The 27885-nt window shown below is 40.1% G+C and overlaps 1 long non-coding RNA gene across 1 annotated transcript in view; it reads right to left on the reverse strand.

Annotated features, from left to right (window-relative positions):
* The window catches only part of LOC111165248 (uncharacterized), a 56125-nt gene that overhangs the window by 11859 nt on the left and 16381 nt on the right, over positions 1–27885 (reverse strand). Inside the window, exon 3 of the long non-coding RNA XR_002642289.3 lies at positions 820–27737. This is a non-coding gene — a long non-coding RNA (uncharacterized LOC111165248). The remainder of the gene's footprint in view (positions 1–819; positions 27738–27885) is intronic.

The following is a 27885-nucleotide window of genomic DNA, read 5'->3' on the forward strand; positions in this document are numbered from 1 at the left end:
CGACCCTATTCCTGCTTGGGTTTCCCGGATCTATCTTACCAGAGGTAAAGAGGTAAGCCATAGGAGAGAACATGAAGAAAAATGAAGAAAAAAGGCAGAGAGATTCAAGAGAATGCTGCTCCAGTTCAAATTCATATACAATTTCTTGACTGCTTCCTCCAAAAATCTCCTCCTCTGCTGAAAAGCTCCATCCCTGCCATACTGGCCCCTGCTTTGTGCCGTTAAGGATTCCATTCTGTCACTGGCCTACATCAGAGCTCTTCTCTCTGGGAAAAAATAGATGTCAGTCTAGGAGCCCAGACATTCATTCAACAAAATCATTGAGCACCACTGAGTAGACAGTGTTCTAGGCACAGGCGGTAGAGAGATGAACAAGAAGGATGTTCTCACCAAAATGAATCTTTCAGGAGCAAAGTCTTATGTAAAGGAATCCAGAAAGCCTTTCTAAAGCAGAAACAGCCAGATACTCAGGCTAGGCTTTGAAACAGACTGAAGCACTCACATAAACTCTAAAGTTCCTTAAGCCTGGCAACCCAGATCCTCCAAGTGTATGCTTGATCTTATAAGGACCCAGGCCATCATGCAAGGAAGATAAAGGTTTCATCTTAGATGCCAGCTCTGATTGACTAGTAGTGATTGCCCAGGGTCCTGTGTTAAGAAAGATCAGGAAACTCCATTTGGGCTCAAGCAGGAAAAGGCGCTATGATAGAGTAACCACGTCTGCCACATATATTTAACGAATGAGTGATGGCAAATGTGCTACAATTACTATCCCAGCCTAAGGTGGATAATCGTACATTTTTCACAGTTGTTGCATACCTGTTCATTTCCCAGCTAGGCAACAAGCTCTAGGGAAGGCAGCATCATACCGTGGAAGGAGCACTGGAAGCTGAGCAGAAGAGCTTTTCTTTCTCTTCTGAAAGGTAGCTGATGGGATGGAATGAGGTGTCCAGAATCAGAGAGACAAGGCTTCGGAGCCAGGCATTCCACTCCTCCACGAGTTGTCTGATCCTGCACCTGGCACAGTTGATTCTTGTTTTTCTTGGTAGTTATGTTCTATAAATCTCTGTAAACACTGAATTAGCAAATACTGAACTATTACTCATAGGGGAAATACAGGGTTAGGTTCCTGCAAGCCTCAGTCACAACATTTTTGCAACCAATCAATATATAACTACATAACTTTGTTTTATGTATGCTTCTGCTTAAAGATGTCTTATTTAATATATGTTGACTCATTAACATTGAACCCATAGCCAATAGCACTATAGCTGTTCACACCTGAACATAGCTCATCTAACACATGTTTTTCTCTGTAAGGCACATCACAGCTGCTTGCACTTAGGAAACACTAGGTAGCCCTTCAACATTATGATTCAAGGCCATTTTAAACAGCAAAATCACCATTAAACAGCACAAAAAGGTGAAAAACGTGGCACTAAGTAAACTACAAAAGGGAAACTTGTTTACAGCGTCAGAGCTGAAACAAGAAGGGGGAGCGTTGCCTTGCTTGCCTCAGCTGGGAACAAGCACATTGGAAAAATCAATTTTTTCACTGCTCTGCACTGTCTGTGAATGACTTAAGTGCCAAGAGCATAAATTTGGGGTTACAAATAAATTTTAGTGAGTAGGCAAATTTGCAAATACAGAACCCACAAATAATGAGGATGGACTGTACTTACCCTCTGTGAACCTCAGTGATGGTACCTCCCTCACACTACAGATTAAATGAGAGAAGGTGTGTAAAATGCTTCACATGATTCCAGTTAGTTCTTCTTTATTCAAAATATTTGCATTTTTCACCTTCTGTACCTTGTTGGCCATGCTCAATCCACAGAGATAAGTAGATACCAAGAGATTTCCTGTCGAATGTGCCATCCTTATCCCTGGAGCATAAATCAAAAACTACTCACACAAGCTCAAGTAGAAAGGGAGGTATTTTGATGGAAGCAACCTAAGTGCCCATCAACAAATGAATGATAAATCCAGTCAAATCTGTTTAGCCTCTTTATGCCTCATTTTGTTTCCTCAAAATGTTTACCAGTCTGTTTCCTCCTTTTGAAAATGGAGACCATAATAATACCTACCTCAACATTGTTTTGAAGGTTAAATGAAATGATTTCCCTGGTGGCGCAGTGGTTAAGAATCCACCTGCCAATGCCGGAGACACAGGTTCGAGCCCTGGTCCAGGAAGATCCCACATGCCGCGGAGCAACTAAGCCCGTGCGCCACAACTGCTGAAGCCCGTGCACCTAGAGTCCATGTACCACAAGAAACAATAGCCCTCACTCCCCGCTACTAGAGAAAGCCCACACTCAGCAAAGAAGACCCAATGAAGCCAAAAATAAATTAATTAATTAAATAAAAATTTTTAAAAAGTGCTCAGGACAGTGCCTGGCACAGAGAAAGTTCTCAAAGCATGGTAGCTATCCTATTAATATGATCTTAGAAGAATCTTCTCAAGAGTGTCTGGAGATTCAGATAGATCAGAAGAATGACATTGGAAAAGGCTGGAAAACATCCACTGGACTGTGATTCAAGGATGTCTTTGGGAATCTTGATGAGTTTCAATGGTGCAGTGGAGGCAGAAGCCAGAATGGGTGCAGGGGAGGACTAGAGGGGATAAATGGGCTGTGAAGAGGTAGATGATGATGGGCATACAGGAGTTCATTGTACTGTTCCTCTACTTTTCTGGATATTTGAAGATCTCATAACAAAGATTTTTTAAAAGACAAAAAAAACACAAAACAAATGAAAGATAAAGAAGATGTGGTATATATATACAATGGAATATTAGTCATTAAAAAGAATGAAAAACTGCCATTTGCAATGATGTAGATGGACCTAGAGGGTATTATGCTTAGTGAAACAAGTCAGACAGATAAAGACACATACTCTATGTTGTCACTTATATGTGGAATCTAAAAAAATAAAACGAATGAATATAACAAAACAGAAAGACTCACAGATATAGAAAACAAACTAGTGGTTACAGGTGGGGACAGGGTGGTAGGGGATTAAGAGATACAAACTACTATGTATAAAATAGGTAAGCAATAAGGATATATTGTACAGCACAGGGAAATATAGCCATTATTTTCCAATAACTTTAAATGGAGTACAATGTATAAAAATACTGAATTGCTAAGCTGTACACCTGAAACTAATATAATGTTGTAAATCAACTATATTCCAATTTTAAAAAAAGCAAAAAGAAAAGGAGGTATTTTGAACAAAAGGCACTCTCTGGGGGCACTAACGTGCAGGGGTCAGCACAGCCAGAACACCCTGGGATGGGACTGAAACAGGAAGGTTAGATGTAGTCCCAGCTCTCAAATGGCTGCATCATCTGCCATCCCTGCTTCTCCCTCCGTGTCTGCTATACTTTCCTGCTTCTCTCAGCAGACAGGTTTCCTCTCCTTCTGGCTTCCTTACACCCCCATAATTTTAGCTCATGTGTGGTTCTGGCTTCCACAGAGCTGATTCCCGCCTGACTCCACATGGCTGGTGCATACCTGTAGTCTTTGCCTGTCTAGCACCATCCTCCCACTTCTGTTAACAGAGGAGCTCACTGTACATCAAGTTCCAGGATTGGCCTGTGACCGAGGCCTGGCCATTGACTCTCTCTCCTGAGAATTTGATGCTTTCTTAGGTATCTTCTATCACTTTTGTCATTACTCCGTATATCTTTTTGCTGCCTCGTGGTTTTTGTTTGCTCAGAGCTCTTGTTTATTCATGGTTTCCGCTTACCCATGAAGTCGGGATACTGCCTACTCTCCATGTCTTTCAGCTTCTGCTCTCACTGATGATGATGATGATGGTTTTTTCTCTCCAATTCTGATTCCTGAAAGAAAAAAAATCATTGGAAGAGTTAATTGCCATTTATTCGGGCGAAACTTTCATGCCAGGATACTCTAAAGGCTAATGTCCAGCCTATTGATCAGCTGCTCCCAGGTAAGTGCCTGCCATTGTCCAACAAGCTGGGCAGAGTTGTAGGGGTAAGAGGGGAGCATATGGTATTAAATGTGGTCACCTATGTTTAAAAATTTATGTCAAGCTGGTTTTCCAGATGCCTATCTTTTTCTGTCACCCCAAATCCAATCTATGAAGAAATCCTATTAGCTGTAGTTTCAAAATATGTTTAGAATGTAATCACTTCTCACCATTCCCACTACTACCACTTTGCTCCAAACCACTCTGCCTCTCACTCGCATTACTTCAGTAGCCATTTGCTTCTATGCATAACCCATTCCCAACATAGTAGCCAGAGTGATTCTTTTTTTTTCTTTTTTACATCTTTATTGGAGTATAATTGCTTTACAATGGTGTGTTAGTTTCTACTGTATAACAAAGTGAATCAGCTATATATATAGATATATCCCCATATTCCCTCCCTCTTGCGTCTCCCTCCCACCCTTCCTATCCTACCACTGTAGGTGGTCACAAAGCACAGAGCTGATCTCCCCGTGTGATGCAGCTGCTTCCCACTAGCTATCTATTCTACATTTGGTAGTGTATATATGTCAATGCTACAGAGTGATTCTTTTAATACCTAAATCAGTTCATATCATTCCTTTGCTTCACACCCTGCAATGGCTCCCCATTTCACTCAGAGGAAGAGCTAAAGACCTAGCCTCCATTATACTTTGACCTCATCTCTCCCACTTTCCCCCTTGCTCACTCCACTTCAGCCACACCTGCCTTCTTGCTTTTCCTCTAATATTCCAGGCACGCTCCCACCATAGGGCCTTTGCTCTAGCTGCGCCATCTGTCTGAAGCACACTGCCTACAGTTACTCGCTTAACTAACTCCTTTAGATCTTTACTCAAATCTCACTTTCTCCACAAGCCCTGCCTGACCAATCTGTTCAATACAACTGTAGTACTAAATACATTACAGTAAGTTCTGCAGTAGTAAATACTACACTTCCCCACATATCCATTCCCTCTTACACTGCTGTACTTTTTGTTCCTGCACTTATCACTTTCTAACATACTATATAAATTACACTTATTATTTATTGCCTGTCTCCTCCTGCTAGAATGTAAGCTCCACAAAGACAGAGATCTTTGTCTATTTTGTCCCCTGATGTATATTAAAGATTTAGAACAGTGCCTGGCCCAAGCACTCCATAAATATTTGCTGAATTGAACTGAATTCCTCGGTAGGGAGCTATAAACATGGTAGGTACACTAAAGCTTTTCTATGCAACATAAAATATCTCTTTCAGTGAAATTTATACATGTAAGTATACATATTAGAAAAGAGAAAAAGTCTGTGATCAATAATCTAAGCTCCCATTCAAGAATCTAGAAAAAGAGCAAAATAAACCCGAAGCCAAAGGAAGGAAATAACAAACGTAAGAGCAGAAATCAATGAATTTGAAAGGAATACTATGAACAGCTCTATATACATAAATTTGACAATGTAGATGAAATCGACCAATTTCTTGAAAAACAAAAACTAATGCAACTCACCCAATATGAAATAGATCGTTTGAATAGCACTATTCAAGAAAATAGAACTATTAATAAAATTCACTACTTACCTATCAGAAGGGGTAAAATGAAAAGTAAGGATGCAGAGAAACCAGACCACTCATACAATGTGGGTAGGACTACAAAATGGAACAGCCACTTTGGAAAACAGTTTGATAGTTTATTTTAAAACTAGACATGCAATCACCATTTAACCCAGCAATTGCACTCCTGGGTGTATATACCAGAGAAATTTTATGTTCACAGAAAAATCTGTACATTAATGTTTATTGCCGCTTTACCTGCAATAGCCAAAAGCTGGAAACCCAGGTGTACTTCAAGGGGTGAATAGGTAAACAAACTGGGTATATCCATTCATGGAATATTCAACAACAACAACAAAAGAACACATTATTGATACATGCAAAATCTGGATCAGTCTCCAGAGAATTATGCTGAGTGAGAAAAGCCAAAAATACATATCACCTGATTCCATTTGTAGAACATTCTTGAAATGATAAAATTACAGAAATGGAGAACAAATTGATGGCTGCCAGAGGTAATAGCCTGGGCTGGGGTGAGGAGAATGACAGGAAGGTGAATATGGTTATAAAAGGGCAACATAGACATCCTTGTAGTGATGGAAATGGTCTGTATCAATACGAATATCCTAGTTGTGATACTGTACTATAGTTTTGCATGATGTTAACAGTAGGGGAAACTGGGTGTATTAGTCAGGGTTCCCTGAAAAACAGAACCAATAAGATATATAGATATTAGATTACAGATACAGATATAGATATAGACACAGACATAGAAATAGACATAGACACAGACAAAGATATATAGATATATAAGAAGAGATTTATTATAGGAACTGGCTCACACGGTTATGGAAACTGAAAGTCCCATGATCTGCTGTCTGCAAGCTAGAGAACCAGGAAACCCAGTGGTGTAATTCAGTCCAAGTACTAAGGCCTGAGAACCAGGAAGGTCAGTAGGGTGAGTCCAAGTCCAACGGCCTGAGAATGAGGGGGCCAGTGGTTTAAGCCTCAGTGTTAGTCCAAAGGCCCGAGAGCCAGGAGCACCAAGGTCCAAGGGCAGGAGAAGATGGATGTCCCAGCTCAAGCAAAGTAAACAAATTCACCCTTCCTCTACCTTCTTGTTCTACTCAGGCTCTCAATGGATTAGATGATGCCCACCTGCCTTGGTGAGGACGATCTTCTTTACTCAGTCAACTGATTCAAATGTTAATCTCTTCTGGAAACATCCTCACAGAGGCACCCAGAAATAATATTTTACCAGCTATCTGGCACCCCTTAGCCCAGGCAAGTTGATACATAAAATTAACCACCACACTGGGTAAAAGGTACAAGGGATCTTTCTGTATTATTTCTTACAACTACACGCTAATTTATAATTATCTGAAAATAAAATATTTAATTTAAAAATACCTTTCTATTTTAAGATACCATGGGCTACATTTAGTAATAGCTATTTGGGGGGTAGGGGGAGAAGAGAAATACTTTATTAAATTTAATCGATTATAAAACTGCATCTCGTTTTAGAAATGTTAAAATGTGGAAAAAGTTATACCTTAGAAACTAAGAAATATATTAAGTGTGCATGTTTATTTGTATAATTATAAACATCAGACATAGGAAACCACATGAAAGTAAAGATACCAAAATAGTATCCTCTAAATGGTAGGATTTTAGGCATTCTCTCTCTTTTTGTTTTTAGCTTATCTGCATTTTCTCATTCTTCTGCAATGAACACGTATTACTTGTGTAATTTTCAAAGCACAGCATATTTTTAAGACATTATTTAGATCAACCCTTAATCCATTGCTCAAAATCCTGCAACCAATCCCCAAACGACTAGTTATTTCGGTCTATTCACATCATAGAAATCAATACCTCCCAAAGCAGCCCAGACAACTGTAATTATTGGAAATGAGAGTTATTGAAAGCAAGCCTGTGCCTTCAGAGGGCTTAAGGACATGGATTTGGTCCCAGTACAGATCAATTAACTTGGCTTATTCATAGAGGAAAATCGTAAATGTACACCACCCCCATGGTTCACAAGGGCCAGGCACTACTCAAACATTATCCACAAGAGACACAAACATGTGAAAGCAAACAGCCGATGCAAATCCATCTCTGCTAAGCACGCCTTCTCACACTGGGCAATTCCTCATTTCCTCAAATGGTCAGCAGGAAACATAAACAGATTTTAAAATAGTTGTTACAATCAATAGCCAGATTGAAACTAAGGTGTGAAAAAGCAATCTCATTTGCAACCAAGACCCCAAATCCCCATTAAAAACTTTAGTGTCAACCTTCCAAGAACTGTAAAGAAAACTACAGAACCTAATAACACATTGAAAGGAAATCAGACTATATGGAGAGCTATCCCTGCTCATGACTGGAAAGACTAAACAAATGATACAGTAACACTTCCTATTCACAGATTTAATGCAATGCTAATTAATGGGGCATAAAGAATTTTACGAAAGAACTTGACAAAATAATTATAAAATGCACCTGAAGAGAAGCACACAAAAAGGTTAGTGTTCTGGGAGGAGACAAGATAATGCTGCAGAACATCACTTTCCTGGATTTAAAAACATTGTGATATCGTACAGAAGCGATGATCAAAACTCTTGGGCAGTTCAATTCCCAACTGAAAGGGCTATTCTGAGTTAGCATGGTGAAGAGGTGAGGGAAGAGGCCAGCTCTAAAGACCAGTCAGAGGCAATAGGTGTCTTGGGGGGGCTTTTTTGTTTCTAGGACACAGGGACCTCCTTCAAGGTAGCTCAAGTAAAAGAGGGCTTATTTTAAGGCTGCAACAAGCAATTTCACCACATCTAAGGATGGAAACAGAACAGCTGGACCTCACTGCACTAAAATTATGAACCAAGGCAACTCTCTCCATATCTCAAGAACCCTCCCTGATGCCCCCCTAGTACTCACTAGGTCTGAGCAGTAGTTGGGTGACACCTCACCCCACCTCCTGTCTGCCCTGCAGTCCCATCTCCCCAAAGCAGTGGCAGCCCTGGAGGATGTTCAAAACACCTCTTCAATTTTATTCTCCCAGTCTTATACGTAGTAGCTGCTTCCTGAAATACAAATCTCTGGTTTTCCTAGCTTCCCCTTATTTGTATTTACAGCTTTCCAACAGCTGCCTAACAAACTCCCTGAATTTAATCCCTTCTGTTTAACATGTCCACAGTGGTTTCTATTTTCCTGACTAGACCCCAATTGCTACATTGCCAATTCCAAGGCTGACCTTAGTTTGGTGTTTTTTGTTTTTTGCTTTTTTTGGAGCCAGGTGTGCAAATCACAAGCTGTTTCTCTTGTGAGCAGGTATCCACCTCTGGTCCAAAAAATCATGTCCAGGGCATGGCTATTTTCAGCAAATGGTCTGTCACCCCAAACTTTCTGGTGCAGCTGAGAATAGGACAACCCAGAAGCTGGTGGACCCGGGTGTGAGTGGGCAGTTTGGGGGTGGAGATGACTGACAATTGAGGAAGGACTACAAAGAGACTTGAGCAGAGTTAACCAAACACAGAAAGAGCAAAGTCTGAAATCAGAAATCCAGAAAGAAATCAGTGACAGGTAGTCACTGTGGGAAACCAATGGGGTTGAAAGCCAAAGGTAGGTACAGGTACAGTTGCAGTCACAGGGAGTAGATTCCAGGAACAGGACTTAGACAGACTGGAACAAAAGTGGGCATTTCAGAAATGTCAGGGACAGATATGCAGAGACGTGCTTGCACAGAGGGCCGAACAGTGTTAAATATAGTCACATAAAGGGATTTGAGAGCAATCGCCATTTATCTGAGTTTGCCCCTAAGGTGACATATTCCCTAACCTGCCCCTTCTTCTTCTTTATATTTTCTTAAAAATTGCCTTTTATTTTACTATTAATATGTCTTCTTCATTCTATCTGCATAGTTTTTCCTTTTTTAAGCATTGAAGTGATATGTGTCCATTGTAATATAACATACATTAAAATTTATAGATAAATGGCAAGAAAAATATAAAGTTCATCTGTAATTCAACCATCCAAGGTTAACCTTCCAGACCTCTTTTTATGCCTCTGTATTCATATGCATATACCTATGTTCATATACACATAGTTTAAAACCAAAATTACTTCACTTCTTAAGGGGATGTAAGAGGGAAGAATCTTATAATGCTAGATTTTTTTTTTTAAAGTAGACCTATTGACCAAATCAGAAATAAATTCAAAACTACACAATAAGTTAATACATGAAAAATTTGGTGAAATAAGCAACAAATAAATGAATCTCTGTTAAACAATATTGGAGAAACTAGATATCATTTAAAAGAATCTAAATATATGACCATACTTTACACTTGATCCTAGCCAAAAGGCCAAGAAGCAATATATGTGACCATACTTTATAGTATATGCCACAATAGATTTGGAGGTATTAAAAACAGAAATCTATTGTCATTTGAAGATAAAAATTTCAAAGATTTATCATAAAATATATAATACAATATAATAACATACCTTTCCTAACAGAAAACAACATATCAATTTTGGAATATTGAAGCATTTAAAGAAATCATTAATGTCAAGGTCAGTGGGTTTTATGCTATAAAACACAAAGCCAACTATTTAATTAAAAAGTGAATTCAAGATAAAAAGCAATGGAATGAGAAACCACTGAAAATAAATGTCAAAGTTTGTTCTCTATAATATATAAGGGACTGATAAAAATATGAAAGATCAGTTCCCCTTTCCAGAGAGATAAATAGCCAAAAGATGTAAATAACAAAAAATACAAAAAGTAAATAAACACTTGGGAAAATTCCTTGCCTCACTAATAATTAAGAAAACTGAATTTAAAACAATGATGAGGGGGCTTCCCTGGTGGCGCAGTGGTTGAGAGTCCGCCTGCCGATGCAGGGGACACGGGTTCGTGCCCCAGTCTGGGAAGATCCCACATGCCGCGGAGCGGCTGGGCCCGTGAGCCATGGCCGCTGACCCTGCGCGTCCGGAGCCTGTGCTCCGCAACGGGAGAGGCCACAACAGTGAGAGGCCCGCGTACGGCAAAAAAACCAAACCAAAGCAAACCAAACCAAACCAAAACAAAACAATGGTGAGATAAAAATTACCCCTACTATCAAAAGTAAAGTGAGAAAAATCCAATTGGTAAATAGACACTTGAACATTGCTATAGTACTGCAAATTAGGAAAATCTTTCTAAAAAGCAACCTGGGAATAGAGTTTTTAATCCCACTTTGGGGAAGAAAAAAGAGATTTTTTTAAACTATTTTTTATATCTGTACTACTTATTATTGTGAAAAAAACAGATACAAGTCAAATGTCCCAAAAAGAGAGATTAAGTCATCTTGGTAACATCAATACATTAATATGGCAGAATATTGAATTGCTTATAAAAATAATAAATCTATGAACAATGTGTGTTAATGAAAATGAAAAAAATAGAAATTTAAATGGTATGAAAATAACTTCTTGCTATGAATATGTAAACATTATATCTGTACAATAATAAATATTTTTAAAAGAAAGCAAGCAGAATCTTGTAAATGGTGGATATTTTACGATAAAGGCATTCTTTGTGCTTTTTGTTGATCTGTTTAGAAACTTTTTGCTTGGATTAACACACATAAAATTTGGTTTGGTTAAATACACATAAACCCACAATATATACAGTTTTCAATGAATTTTCCTGGATAATCAACTATGAAATTTGGCAGATGACATATCTCACAATTCTCTACCCTCCTCCAACCCATCCCCATTCTAGAACTCCTAGGAGCAGCTGAAATTTAGAATGGAAATTCCTACCATTTCATTATTGTAGTGGATTCTGTAGTACACTGCCTACCTAGATCTCCCCTCCAGGACTGAGGCACTCATTCCCCTACCTGCTTTGAGAGTTGGTTGACAGCTCTCAAACGAATGTCTCTCCAAGAATTGCTCTCCCTCAACTGAAGAAAGCTGCCTTGCCCAAGGTCATGCTCCTTTCCTTGGGGGCAGCAACTCCTAATAACTGGCCAGTGATGGAGGGGAGGATAATACAGGCCAGACTTCCTTGCCTCAAGGATGGGCGCCCTATGGGAGCCTTTGTTGCAACTGCATCACTGTTTACTCCTCCCTCTGTTCAACCTACCACCAAGAGAGACCAACACTGAGCCCTCAATATGGCACCATTCTTCCAGGAGACCATCCAGCAACTTGTTGGCAAGTTGATTATACTGGAAGGGGCAGCGATTAATTTTGACTGGAATAAATATATATTTGGGGTATGGGTTTGCCTTTCCTGCCCTTAGGGCCTCAGCCAGCACGACTATCTGAGGGCATATGGAGTGTTTGATCCACCAACATGGAATCCTATAATATTTTTATTGGACCCAGGAACCCAATTCAAACAGAGAAGGTGCAACATGACACATGATCAAGGGATCCAAACTTTCTACTTTATATCATGCTACACAGAAGCTGTCAACTTGACAGAGTGATAAAATAGCCTTTTAAAAGTGCAACCGTGGTACTACTTTGGAGGTAATACCCTGCAAAGATGGAGTGACATCTTCCAAGATGCAGCATATACCATAAATCAACAATTATTATATGTGACTGTGTTCTCAGTCAGTATAATACATGATTCTGGAATCCAAGGGAAGGAAATAGGAGAGGCTCTGGGCTCTGCTTACCATCACTCACAGTAACCAATTGTAGTATTTACACTTCCTGTCCCAGCAACCCTGGACTCTGTGTTTAGAGGCCCTGGTGATTGAGTGGGTAATTCTTTGCCCAATTTTGATGGTAAATGGAGCAGCCTGAGAAAGGCATGGTAACCAGAGGCCCACCAGGTAAGACACATACACAACAGCACCAAGGGTGAGGGAAATAAAAATGGATTGTAGAGCAGGGAGACAATGAGTATCAATTGCAACCTTCAAAGCAGAAATAGTACCAGGGGCTGTAGTTTGTTCCACTAACCTTCCTCTTGTAGGTTTCCCCACGAAAACAGACCAAGCAGAATCCTGGAGGAGCTGTTGCCAGAACTTATTATAGTGAAACTGAGTGTATCCAGTGCAAATGGTTGGCTGTAATGGATGCTATGGTATGTCACTCAGATCCTCCTTTCTGAATTGAGGCAATCATTCCCTCAGCTGCTAGGAATATTGGCAGCTGATGGCTCTCAGACAGGTCTCTCCTCTGATATTGTCCTCAGCTGAAGAGAGTCACCTCGCCCAAGCTCATAGGCAGCCCACATCTAATGACTGGTCCCTCCCCAAGTATGAAGGCCCAGTCCTCTTTGATACAAGGCAGGACAGAGTTCCCCACAGGATTGGCGGGCAGACCTTTGTTGTGACCACTCTGCAATTCAACTCATCCTTCTATGAAATCCTACTTCCTTCACTTCTTTGCTGGTATTGAATCCCTGGGCACTCTCCAGAAAACTTCCTGCATGCAAATATCCATCTCAGAGTCGGTTTCTGGGGGACTCAATACGCAACAGTTTATTGTTTGGTTGTTTGTTTTTTAACAGAAAAGACTATGTCTATATAGACATTAAGAATCCCTGGGTGATCTATGTCTGGAAAGTACATTTACCTCACCAGCAACACTGACACTATTTCCTCGCCTTTGGAGACTTTGTTTTCCTGGGGCTCCATTACATGTGCAGAATACTAGAAGCAATCAAGAAATCTTTCAGTTCCACTTCTGTCTAAAGGTCATATCCTTTCTTCTTCAGCTTTCTGGTTGTGTCAGACTCTGAGCTTCTCTATCCCATCCTTCCAGGAAGCCACTGGTCCCATTAGCTGGCATTTGTCTCCCTCCACCCACAGTCAAATAAGTTCTAGATGCTGACATAGTTGTGGGAATCTCTACAGTGTCACCAGGAGGAGGTGAACCTAAGTTCCGCTGGCTGGCAGTCATCATCTTGTTTCTCTGTTTCTTTCCTTTGCCCCCATGGCTTTTCTCTCTTGATCAGAGAGTTAAGTCACTTACTTACTCCACGTTATCTTCAAGTCCCTCTGCCTACTGTGATTCAACACCTTTTTATAGTAAATCTCCACATTATACTTTCCAATTTTATTATTATTATTGTATTATTACACTTTAAAAGTTCTGAATGACAAAGCTACAAATGAAAACTAAGCCTTTTCCTTCCTTCCTCCCTTCCTTCCTTCCTTCCTCCCTCCCTCCTTTCAGTAAATTTCTTGGGTACCAACTGTGAGTCATCTCTTAAGTGAAGCTAGGCTATACTTAACCTTATTTAAGGTTATAAATGTGATATTAGGGACACAACCATTCCTTCTTGAGATGGCTCTAGGGGCCAAACTTAGCAGTAGATTGCAGGTCTGTCTGAATCTTGCAGCACATCCCACTGGGACAACAACCCAGAGCTCATGACCTTGGATGGAAAGTATATTAACAGCATTCTCTTTGTGTAGGAAGACCTCCAAGTTTTGTAAAGGCCCACTATATTTAGTTTAGTAAACTGAAATCTCCCTAACCAGTAGATTTCTATTAACCAGCCAGTCCTCAAAGGCCAACTGGAGAGGGAGGCTGGAAATCATAACCCAGCCCCCTTCCAAGTGACTGCCTTAAGACATGAGGCCCTCTTGTATACTTTTAAATCAAGAGCCACATAAAATTGGACCTTCTCCATCCTCACATTGCTGTTGACCTTAGTCCTGAAGTCTGGACACACTTCTCAACTTTTCTACAACATCCAGTTTTCTGACCTTGCAATCATTCTTCATATGTAGCCTTGACTCTCCCTCAGGGCAGAGCATGGGGTCAGCAGAGGGAACTACTGCTCCTCTCCACCACATTATCTCAAAGTACTGTCTTTTCAAATGGAGAAATATATAGAAGGTAGCCAAAAATTGTGACTTTTGATATGCTTACTCCTCTGGTTACAGAATCTTTCTTGTTTTTTGTTCATCTTTGGCACCATTTCTTTGACTTTGACTTCACACTTTTGTTTTGCTCATGAGTCAGGATTCAGGCTCCCTCATACTGGGACAAATCAAAGAAAGCTGAAAGAAGGAAGGTAAATTGCACCACAGAACCCTGGAAATTTCTGAAATTAAAGACACCAAGTGCCTCTGAAGATGGGAATATGGGGTGTGGGTGGAAAGAAAAGATTGCTTGAAAGTCTTTATAACTATCAGTTAGATCCCCAGATTCATCCCAAAGGCACAGCCAAGCGACTACCTAGAAGAAGCTAGGTGGTTTATTCTCTTGAGACGCTGGGTCAAAGGCTCTTGGTTTGGTGCACTAGATGTAGTGAAAGATGGGGGATTAAACAGAAGTCTCTGTAAGGAATGATGACCTCCCCTTACCCCCACCCTCCAGCCTTTTTCCCCTGATACTTTCTCAGAAGGCTAGAAGCCAGGTTCATAAACTCTCCTGCAAAAGGATTTCTTTGACTAACTGACTAGCCAGCTAAGAGAAAGTAACTACAAATAATGCCATTTGGAGGTCCTTCCCACTGTCCCACCTCCAAATGTGACACTACTGTGAAGGCCAACAGTCCAGTACGCTCTCCCATCCACAGAGGGGGCATTTAAGTGCCTCACTCTTAAATACGAATAGACAACCATTTATGAAAAATCAAAAATGTAAATACAAACAAAAAGAGTTCAGAGGGACATGATGATGTGGGAAATAAAAGAAAACATCAAGCACTAAAATGAATGCCCTTAGAGAAGTAAGAGAAAATGCTGCATCCATGAAATAAGAACAGGATGCCATTTAAAAACTAAGCAGAACAAAAACAGAGACAGGAGGGAAGGGACAATCAGGGAACCGGAAAGAGCTTTAGAAAATAAAAATATGATAGCAGATTTAAAAGTTCAATAGAAGAGTTAGAAGACAAAAAAAATTTCCCAGAAAAAAAAAGAAAAGAAGAAAATTAAATCAGTTCAAGTGATCCAACAACTGAACCAAGGGTTCTAGAGTGAGCAGAGAAAATGGAGGGGAGGGAATTACTAAAATAAAAATATACATGATAATTTCTCAAAACTGAAGGAAGTGTGTTTTCTGATTGAAAAGTCCCATGGTGTTGAGGTTCATTTTGCACAGTGGATGAGAAAAGACCCTAATCTAAGGTGCATCATCATGAAATTTCAGAATGTTAGGAAGAAAAGGAAGATCTCAAAACCCTCCAGAGAGGAGGAAAAAAACCCTCAAGCCCCACAGGATGTACCTAGTGTCAAAATTCTCAATAGCAAGATGGAAAGCGAGAAGACAAAGAAGCAAAGTCTTTAAAATTCTGAGGGAAAATTATTTTCAACCTAGAATTCTATACCCAGACTATCATTTAATGTGCTGCTAAAATAAAGGCATTTCAAACATGCCAGTCCTAAAAAAAATTTACCTTTCATGAACTTTTTCTCAGGAAGCTATTGCAGGATGAGTTCCACCAAACCAAGTGAGCAAACCAAGAGGAAAATATGAGTTCTAGAAAACAGGAGACTGAACAAAAGAGAGATGTAGAAGGAATTCCCAAAATGATGAAAAAGGGAAGTGGCAGGATGACGGCTGGGCAGCTGGCCTAGAGAGCAACCAGTCCAGACCGGAGCTGGACAATGAAAACCTCCAGGATGACATCCAGAAGAGACGTCTGTGAGAAAACAAACAGAACTGATAGAGTGAGAGATTTATAATTCTGTCAGAGGGCTTGGGCAGAAATTAGTGATTGCTCTATGGAAACAGAAGTTTAAAAAAGACAATTATTAACCTAAGGGAAAATAAAATGATTATATAAGATACAGAGTGAACAGCAAGCAGCTCACCTGTGAACAATATTTCCATAAGCGTAATAATGTAAACACTGAAAATGGGTCGAATCAAAATTGTGATATAATTACAATGGGAGGAGAGTTATAGGTGAAGTGTGTGTGGTAGAGGCTACTATAAGAAAACAAAATTCTACCGTCCATAATAAGGAAGCATGAGATAATACGTAAACTGAAAAAGTATTATCTCCTGATTTCCTATTATGGAGGGTAGAAAAAGTCAAGGGGAAACAATTAAAAATAAGCACCAGAAGAAATAGCTAGAAGATGTGACTATAGTTGGCCCCATAGAGTGGAAATCAGAGGTGGGGAGGAGTGAGCAAAAGGACTGTCATTTTGTTTTGTTGCTTTTGGTAAAAGCCTTGTGTTTGACTTCCTATATTATGTGCTCATATATCTGATTTTTAAAAAGACTAAAGCAAAAAGAAGTGAGTTAGGGAGGAAATAAGAGAGATGAGAAAATTATTGTAGAAAAATAAGATGAAGTCAGAAGTAATATTAGATCCAGTATACACCATTGCTAAAGATAGGCTGAAAATTGGGTTCTGAGCTTTTTAGCAGCCAACACAAAGTGGAAATGTAATCATTTATACAGTTTCACAATGTCCAAAAGATAAAAACAAACTACTTAGTCAGGAGAAATATATCTATTCCTGGTACTGAGATCTGAGAGACAGTTTTCCCATCTGTCCTCCTAAAGAGGACACCATGTGACGTAGTGAACCACATCCTCATCAACTTGCCTAAAGCAGATGCAATAAGATTATAGAGCTCTCTCTTATCATATCTCTCAACATGGTTCGATGGCAAAATGCCAATGCAAAGTTCAGTAAAAGCAACTCTGCAAGAAGATAAAAATCTCTTCACTTCAGAGAGACAATAAAGCATAGTGGCTAGTGTGTGGGCCTGGCTTCCAAATCTGTTCTTAAAATACTCAACTACTCTGCACTCAGTTTTCTCTTCTATAAAATGGGCCTAAATATGATCATCTCCTAGGATTTTGTGAGGATTAAATAAGTGTATGCATGTGAAGTACTTAAAGCAATGCCTGGCATATATAAGCACTCAAAAAAAAAGATAGCTATTATTCAGAGAGGTGTTTTCTTTTTTTAATGGATCTTATATGTTAAGACCACAGTAAACAAAGCAGTGTGGTATTGGTGAATAGATAGATAGATAGATCGATGGAGATGTACAGGGAAATAGATCCACACAAGCGTGGCCAACTGATCTTCGACAAAGCTGCAAAATAATTCAGTGGAGGAAAGAAAGTCTTTCCAACAAATGGTACTAGGGCAATTGGACGTCCACAGGCAAAGAAATGAACTTTTACTGAAACCTCACACCTTTTACAAAAATAGCTCAAAATGGATCATAGATTTAAATGTAAAATGTCAAACTATACAACTTTTAGATGAAAACAAAGGAGAAGATCTTTGGAATTTAGGGCTAGGTGAAGAGCTCTTAGATGTGACACTCAAAGTATAATCCATAAGAGAAAGTTTGATAAATTGGACTCATCAAACTTTAAAAGCTTCTGTCCTGCAAAACATCCTCGAAAGAGAATGAAAAAAAAGACACAAACTGGGAGAAAGTGTTTGCAAACCAAAAAGTACTACAAAAAGTATTGCAAACCAAACATCTGCAAAGGACCATAATGAACTCTCAAAAATCAGCAGTAAAAAACAAACAATCCAATTAGAAAATGGGCAAAAGACATGAAGAGACATTTCTGTAAAGATGATATACAGATGGCAAATAGAAATATGTTCAACATTGTTAGCCATTATGGAAATGTAAATTAAAACCACAATTAGACATCATTATACATCTATAAGAATGGCTAAAATAAAAATAGTGACAAAACCAAATTCTGAGAGAGCAGTTGGCTCTATTATGTATTGCTGGTAGCAATATTAAATGGTACAGCTACTCTGCAAAATAGTTTGGCAATTTCTTAAAAAACTAAACATACACTTACCACTTGACCCAGTAATCACACCCCTAGGCATTTATCCAGAGAAATGAAAATTTAAGTCCACACAAAAACATATACAGGAATGTTTATTGTAGTTTTATTTGTAATAGGCTAAAATTGGAAACAACCCAAATATCCTTCAATGGGTGAATAGTTAAGCTATAATATGTCTATATCATGGAAAATTACTCAGCAATAAAAAGAAACAAACTACTGATACATGCAAAAACTTGGATGGATCTCAAAAGAATTATGCTGAGTGAAAAGAAGCCAATCTCAAAAGGTTGCATACTGTATGATTCCATTTCCATAACATTCTCAAAATGATAATATTACAGAGATGGAGGACAGATTAGTGGTTCTAGGGATTCGGGTTTGGGGATGGGAGGAGCATAGAGGGTGACAATAAAGGGGTAGGACGAGGGATCTTTGTGGTGATAGAATAGTTCTGTATCTTTATTGTGATTGTGGTTACATTAATCTACACATATGATGAAATTGCATAGAACTATACACAAACAAACACACACACTCTCTCTCTCTCACACACACACACATACAAGGGCATGTAGAACTGGTGAACTCTGAATCTGAATAAAGTCTATTGATTGTACCCAGGTCAGTTTCCTGGATTTGATATTATACTATAGTTATGTAAGATGTTACCACTGAGGGAAACTGGGTGAAGGGTACACTAGACCTCGCTGTACTATGTTTGCAATTTCCTCTGCACTTACAATTATTTCCAAAGAAAGTTTAAAAAAATAGATACTATGAAAATATTAGGTAAATCCTACTTCAAAATCTTTCTAATTTGGGGATTAAAGTTACCTTTATTCAGCAAAATCTTTCTTTATAGATTGTATAAAAAGATAATTTAAACATCCGAAGAGTTGGTAGAAATTGTAGAAATTCATCTGAGTATAGGGCTTCTTTCAAAAAATAGTGGGGCTTCCCTGGTGGCACAGTGGTTGAGAATCTGCCTGCTAATGCAGGGGACACGGGTTCGAGCCCTGGTCTGGGAAGATCCCACATGCCGTGGAGCAACTAGGCCTGTGAGCCACAACTACTGAGCCTGCGCGTCTGGCGCCTGTGCTCCGCAACAAGAGAGGCCGCGACAGTGAGAGGCCCACGCACCGCGATGAAGAGTGGCCCCCGCTTGCTGCAACTAGAGAAAGCCCTCACACAGAAACGAAGACCCAACACAGCCAAAAATAAAAATAAATAAATAAATAAATAAAATAGTGAAGGCAAGGAGCCGGGGGTGTGTGTGTGTGTGTGTGTGTGTGTAGAAAGAGAGGTGCTGAAGGCAAGTAGCACATTTCCAAATGTCCTTACAGAATGGCACTTATTTCATAGACCAGTGTCTAGCCTTCAGCTTTTTAGTTCAAAAACCAGATTTTCTTGCCCGACTGAGCATGGATTCTCATTAACTGAGCTCATAAGACTGATATGCCATACATGACCATCTGAGTCACATGCAGATAAACAAGAAAAGCCAAGTTTCTTTCTGTTTTTTAAATAACTTACTTTGAACTCCAAACCCACATCCTACAACCTGGAGGAATACCAGCCTAACCAATTCTTTGCAAAGGCATCACTGGTCCGATTACTGTCCAGATACCAACTTTCATGGTCTGAAGGGTACTCCTAGGAATAGTGACTGCAAGGTTTTTATGATGCTTGGGATTCAGAGAGTCTTTAGGGCCTAGGATCCAGCCTCCCAGGCACTCCATATAATTTTGTCTTCTGTCTTACATCTTCTCAGGCTCTGATATATCCTCCTCCCCAACCTCTGGGAAACTCCTAGAGAAGCCGCTTACTTCCCTAAGATCCCTTCTCCCCCTGTCCTCCAGATACCCAGCATCAAATGACCCATCAGCTTTGCTTTCCCAGAAGGTGGGAAAACCCACTAACTTGAAGCTGCTTCTACTTTGGGTCTTACCAAAATCCCTATGGTAAAGAATTATAAAGGCTTACTACCTTCAAAATGTGGGGGGAAATATAGGGAGAACAGAATAAAATTAATACTTCAACAAATCATTCTACTAAAACTACATCGAACTGGAAAAGCCACTTTATTAATTTGCAGTGAGCAATGAATGTCACAATAGGTCACATCCACGTGGCTAGCCATTTCTCCCCTCTTTAAAGTAGACGTTCAAGATTCTAATTAGACTGTTTTTTGGTGAGCCTGGAAGCAGAACTAGAGGTATTAGAATAATTCAGCATTTAAAGGGGACAGCCTGTCTTAGCCTGATGTATCAATCCCACAACAGGGATACTCAAGTCATACTAAGGGAGCTGGAAACACTGGAAGTTCGTTGACTATAATCCCCTGGATCCATGTTCACTTTGAGAATGTTCTTGCCAGTGGAGTTGCAATAGTCAGAGGCATTTGGCTGGGACTTTGTCTCCCAGGAGAGCACTTGGATGAACACTACCAACATTTGTCCTAGAGACTGTCCTTTTTCTATGCTTCCACAACCTCTTCCATCAAATAACAGCCCAGTCCTTCTGGCCTATGACGCATGTCTCTTCTGGATGATTTTGCATAGATCTGTTCCAATCAATTGCATAGGAACTTCAAACTGAATTCTCAAAGAGTCATGTAATTTCTTTGTTCTTGGGTTAGCCTTCCTATACCCACCACATCCTGATACTGGTATATATAAAACTAATTATATTAGAAGATCTTCAATGTGGGATTCTAAATATCAGACGCATCTAAACAAAAGTATTATCTTAAATAATGTAAAAGTAATTATGCATTTAAAATGACATCATTGCAGTGCCCGACACAGCATGGCGGCCACGCACATCCAGTCTGCTGGCAAGGGCAGTGGAGAGCCGGGGGAAGTCATGGCCTTGGGAATGTCCTCTGATGAAAAAGAACCTGCAGGCTTATCAAATAATTTTCGTGTGGAACATTGGTGTGTTGAAAAGCAGTTCTGTGTGCTTTTCCCCCTCGGTGTGGATCAGCAGTGCTGAGGCAGCAGGCGTGATACAGAAGTGTGAGAAGAGACCGTTGGGAATCCCCAAACTCCAGGGAAACTAAAGGTGACAGCAAGCCTAGTGAAGAGGACAGGAGTTGGGGACCTGTGGCGGTGGCGGCAGGAAGGCGCCCGAAGGCAGCAGCGTCCCATCTGCAGTGGCAGCAGCCCAGCAGGTGCCCCTCATCTCCCTAATTCTGGCTCCAGCTGGGTGGTCAGGGGAGCTGCAAGGTCTTCTGGGCGAGCAGAGCCCACGTTCCTGAGCTGTTCTTTGCGGTATTTGGGTCATCTCCCCCCATCCCAGGGGAGAAATCTAGATGAGGTTTAAGAATTAGGGCTTTAAGAACGTGTATCTCATAGTTGAAACCTTGGCACACGTGTTTTCAGCACAAGGTGTTAAAGTGGATTTAACGCCTTTTCAAGGAGGATGTCTCCATGTGGACAGAACTAGAGAATAAATGGATCTTGAATACACTGGGAAAAAAATGACATCATTCCAACCATTGAAGAATAGTTAATTGTTTTATACAGCAAGAATGATGATGGGTGAAATCTGCTGGATGCAAATGATCCAATAATAATGGATCACTGAAGTCAGATTTTTAAGGTTGAGTGTACACTGTTAAGTATGGAGTGGACTCACTGTAAAAGATCCTGAGTATTTATGTTTGGGTGGGTAATAATACCTTTCTGGATTATTGTATGTGTGCTATGTTGAGATATCTAATCCTCAGACATATCATAATCTAGTACAGTACAGGCAAGTCCATGGCATTTTCTCCCACTCTTTGCAGAGAAATAATGAATGTCTTAGTGAAAGTATCATACTCTGAATTTGCAAAGTGCTTAAAGGCAATCTTTTTGGTAATTCCTCACCTATATATCTATGTGTACCTCAAGAATTATTATCCTATTTTTTATTTTATAGGAGAATAAGAAAATATAGTTAATAATAATAGTAATAATAATAATAGATTTCACAGTCATTTTTCCTATAAAAAGTTTAACAAGTTACATCACCCATGGCAGCAAGAATAAAACTCAGACTGAGCCTGCTCCCTCAAACTCTGTTTAGTTACTTTGTATTCTCTAGTATCCTCTGCTTGTCTTATTTCTCTTTTCAATCATTTTTTTCTTCTCTAGTTTTCTTAAAATGGCACAAGCAGGGTACTCATCGTTACTAATAAGATCTTCCCAATCTTAATTCATTATGTCCAGTAAAGCCAGAGAAAACACTAGCCAAGTAGCCTCATGAATGATTTTATAATAGCTTTCTCTATCAAGATAAATGGATAGGGACTTCCCTGGTGGCGGAGTGGTTAAGAATCTGCCTGCTGGGCTTCCCTGGTGGCGCAGTGGTTGAGAATCTGCCTGCCAATGCAGGGTACACGGGTTCGAGCCCTGGTCTGGGAGGATACCACGTGCCGCGGAGCAACTAGGCCCGTGAGCCACAATTACTGAGCCTGCGCTTCTGGAGCCTGTGCTCCGCAACAAGAGAGGCCGCGATAGTGAGAGGCCCGCGCACCGCGATGAAGAGTGGCCCCCACTTGCCACAACTAGAGAAAGCCCTTGCACAGAAACGAAGACCCAACACAGCCAAAACTAAATAAATAAATAAATTTTAAAAAAAGAATCTGCCTGCCAATGCAGGGGACACGGGTTTGAGCCCTGCTCCGGGAAGATCCCACATGCCGCGGAGCAACTAAGCCCGTGCACCACAACTACTGAGCCTATGCGCCTAGAGCCCATGCTCCACAACAGGAGAAGCCACCGCAATGTGAAGCCCACACACCACAACGAAGAGTAGCCCCCACTCGCCCCAACTAGAGAAAGCCCGCTGACAGCAACGAAGACCCAACGCAGCCATAAATAAATAAATAAATTTATTTTTTTTTTAAAAAAAGATAAATGGATATGCTATAGCATCTTAGGACTTCTGAAGTAATTCCAGTATAATTTTAGGATTCCAAAGCAGTATATGAGAAAACAAAGGTTTTTAAAGTTCATGTCAACTGGTTTGGGAGTAAAACTTAGCATATTGTTTCTATCAAGTTGTGCTGTTTTATTTTTATTTGATTCCTTGACTATTTATGAAGCACATGAATGTTTATGAAATACATGAATATATTTACTTTGAGATTTGCTTTCCTCCAGCTCATGCATAACAACGCTTTTTGTATTTATGTAAACTTGAAATAATAATAAGCTAGTTGTGTTCAGTTCTGTCCTTTGAGATGCAGTCATAGCCCCAGAGGGCAGTCATATGGTGTCCACTGCCTCTCAGCATGATAACAAGTAAAGACTGCTCAGAATCTGTTCAGATGACCATTTCACCCAAGACACATTTTTGTTAAAGACAGAACACCAGGCATTAGAGGACCATGAGGCTTAGAATTAACATGTTTTGTTCTGCTAAGACAAAAAAAAAAAAAAAAAAGACCCAGTCCCATGTCACCTACTGACTCCCTCCTACTAAAATTGGAGCATCAGGACAGAACCTGTTCTCGTCCTCATGGCCAGACCTCCAGCATTGCACACACTCTGTGAAACTCATTTGGCAAGAAGGATCCAAGGGCGCAGGAGAGTGTGCCCTTGGATCCTGTTGCCTACGTGTTGTATGAGGTGGCAAGAACATCTCTTTTGGTTTGGTTTTCACTGCCTGAAATTATAAAATCAGATTACTGCACATAATGGGGCTTATTCCAAGAGGCTAGAGTGAGATTTAGAAGCCTTTCAGTCCACTTATCAAAATGCTTACAGTTCTCATTTCATTGTGGATGAAATAATAATAAATATTGAGCAAAAGAAGTTAATCCCCATCTGAAGGATGTTATCCAGTTAAACAACAAAAGTTGTTCAGATCCCAGGCAATGAATTTCATATTAAAATTCACAGCAACCCATAGGCACATTTCATTAAAAGCCATAGACATTGTAATGTATCTTTTTCAGTACTGATTCTGTCATGAGTCTAATTGAAAAACAGTAATCACGAACATCAGGGTTGGGTTTTTTTTAAATCAGTATTTTTCTTTTAGCAACATAGCAGATCTAGGACTGACAGAGACCTATCACGTAATGTTGTCTACATAGTAGTACCAAAGCATTTTTCTATACCAAAATTTAACATTGTATAGCAAGTATCTTCTTTTTTTAAACATTTTTTAAATTTATTTTTTGGCTGTGTTGGGTCTTCGTTGCAGTGAGCGGGCTTCTCATTGCGGTGGCTTCTCTTGTTGCGGAGCATGGGCTCTAGACACGTGGGCTTCAGTGTTGCAGCACACGGGCTTCAGTAGCTGTGGCTGGCAGGCTCTAGAGCACAGGCTCAGTAGTTGTGGAGCACAGGCTTAGTTGTTCTGCGGCATGCGGGCTCTTCCTGGACCAGGGATCAAACCCATGTCCCCTGCATTGGCAGGTGGAGTCTTAACCACTGCGCCACCAGGGCAGTCCTATAGCAAGTATCTTCTAAAGAAATCTTTTTATTTGATCTTTTAACCAATATAGGTTGGGTGTGAGGGAAAGTAAAGTTATTACACAGTCTTATACTTAGTATTTTTATACTTTGCTTGACATTTGACTATTTTTAACATATTTGTGGCTTATAATAGGAATTTATTTATGTTTTTGGTTACATATGTTATATATGCCTATCAATATGATATGGGTGTATCTATGTGATATGTATACCCTGTGGTATGGTGGTAAGTCAGCCCTTCAAATAAATCCTGATTTATTGCCTTTGTGAATTTCCTTGCTGTACATACTCCTACCATGGCCAATTTCAAGCTACCAATATGATGATAATGAACGTGGAGTTTGGAAGAGGTGTGAACATTTGGCTCCAGCACACCACTGTATCTATACGTGTGTGTGTGTGTGTGTGCATGTAAATATACATATAATGTGTACACACACACACACCTGTGTGTATAGGTATGCATATACCACACAAACACATATACATCTACACACACAACTGAGAGGGCTATGGAGTAGTGAGGAAGACTGAAACCAGTGCAATCCCACTTCTACCACTCACTAGTTATTTGAACTTGAAGGAATCACTTAACTCTTCTGTGTCTGTTTTCTCTTTTGCATAAAGAACATAATAATAGTACTATTAGGGAACCATTTACTGAAATCACCCGCCTTGGCCAGGCACGATAATAACCGCTTGCATGAGTTGTCTCACAACAGGAGGTCCTGATAAGGAACAAGGTGCTGCCACCAAAAACTAACCAGGATAATTTGGGAGGGGCCAAAAGGAGGGAGGAGATGCCAGCCCACAATATATCCTGCCAACGTTTTTGAAACACTCACACTGGAAACCATCCTGACTGAGGAAGGGCCTTGAACTCGAGCAAATATGGGCACAGGCAAGATGATTGGCCAGAGACAACCCAGAAAGCTAACCCCATTACCATAAAACCTGAGACTGCGAGCCCCATGGCAGAGCAGTTCTCCTGGGTTCCCTTACCCTGCTGCTCTCTGACTGCCCGGGTGCCCCTTCCCAATAAAGTCTTTTGCTCTGTCAGCACATGTGTCTCCTCAGACAATTCATTTCCAAGTGTTAGACGAGAGCGCACTCTCGGGCCCTGGAACAGGTCCCCCTTCCGGGAAGAGTACCACTTAATAGACATGTTGTAAAGGTTAAATAAATTAACATATGTCAAGTGCTAACAACAGTAGCACTTAAGAGCTGTATATCAGCTATAATAATTGTTGCTGCTATTAACATTATTATTTATAAATAACCATGTGTATATATAGTAATTTGCCAAGATCTTGCCCACCAAAAGCAGCTGATGCTCCGCCTTCCTCTCCTCTACTCCCCAACCTCCGCCCCATCTCTCCCCTCCTTCCATTTGCAGGTTCAGGTTAGCCTTGTAGGGACTAAGTTCTTTCCCAGTCAGAATCAGCAAATCTTTAGACCTGAGGCAGGAGCTGTTCTGTTACCACGTCTCAGGTTGTCTGTCTTACCTACTTGTCCCTCTCTATCAGTGCCTGGAGAGCTCCCCTTACTGGGTCATTACCCTGGATACTTAGCTACCTACCTTCATTCCCCAGAGTCTTTGAGTTCAGCAGTTGCCTCTCTTCTATTGGCTTCTGACCAGTGGCTTGCCTGATCCTTGCTCTGAATGAGAACCTGGATCTCTGGACCTTGACTGCTGGGTTCTAATCTCATGACTTTGCTATGGTTTGGAATCCTGACTGATGATCTTGTTCTGGACCGTCCCCAATTCCTACCCATTTTGCACTTACAATTCACTTGATCTGGGATATCTGTAACTATGATGGCCATTCAACCTGGGTTTTCCAGATAGGGTCAATTTTAAATATTTTGTCCTTTAGACACTAGTGTTTTGGTATATGAAGTATATTTCCCCGAGAATTTTTGACACCAGAGAGAACTATAAAATCCCATAGGCAAAATATGTCCTTTTTATTTTTTTAATTCAGAAAATATAATCAGGGTTTATCTAACCTTTTAATAAGTTCCCATACTCAAGTGACCACCAGTCTTAATGCCCAGTTGCAAACCATGGTCCAGGTTCTATATATTACTCTATCAGGCAGTACTATATTACATGGTGGAGGTGATTTGGAAAGAAGGCACAGTTAAAAGGAGGACCCAAAAACCTCCTTGCCCCAGGTTTCAAATAATGGCCGGAATGTCACACATTCTATCCTCATTTTAAAAAATGATTTACTCCATCTGTGTGTACATATTGTACTCATCTGATATTTACAGTCGTTTGAATAGAATGAAGACAAACAACTTGATTGTGTCTGTTTTCTTCCATTCCACTTCTTAGTGACCACGTGTGTATCAGCAGCTATCTCTTAAGATGGTCTGCCCTGGTAAGCTCCTCCCTAAATTGAAAAGTGAATAAATTTCTGCAAAATCTAAAATCAGTGATTTGAGCTCAGTTACCCCACTCTATTTCCAACAGATTCAATCTCTGCTGGCAGCTTTTCTGCCTCACCAGGCATTCAAAAGTGAATTCTTAAAAATATTCCCTCTGAGAAAACGTCAAATTCCACTAGAGCTCTAAACAACAATTACTTTTCTAAATCGATGTCTACTATTGAAATATAGTAATTATATTATCATTTTGTAGTTGTGGTGTATATGGGTTGCATGGGTGGTGGTGGTTGTGTGAGGGGGGCAGGAATGGAGTAGGAAGGGGAGGGTCAGAGTTCAAAACCTTTTTATTCTTTAGAAACTTCCACACAAGCAACCCTTGGGTCCCTCTCGTTTTAGAACTGACTCACTCTAGCAGTTTAAATAAAATTCATTCTTTTCCACCTAATCCCCTTTATTAAGAGAGAAAAAAAAAAGAGTAGGATTAGATAGAGAACTTAGCTAAGTCAGGAGGCATGGATTTTAAACCAGCTTTCTCGCTAACTCTCTTGATGGATCCCCAGGAGGTCCATTCTGTCCATAGACAGAATTCAGGATGTCTGTGAATTTAAAAGGAGAAAAAAATTACATCATTATTTTCATCGATGTCTAATTGAAATTTAGCATTTCCTTCAAGAGCTCTCCCAATTCTGCCCTATCTTTCACCTCCTCCCATTTGTAGGCTTAAATTGCCCATGTAGTCCTTTG

Source organism: Delphinapterus leucas, chromosome 7 (genome assembly GCF_059928025.1).
Source record: "Delphinapterus leucas isolate spDelLeu-1000000601 "Yukka" chromosome 7, BTC_Dleu_Yukka2, whole genome shotgun sequence".
Lineage (NCBI taxonomy): Eukaryota > Metazoa > Chordata > Mammalia > Artiodactyla > Monodontidae > Delphinapterus > Delphinapterus leucas.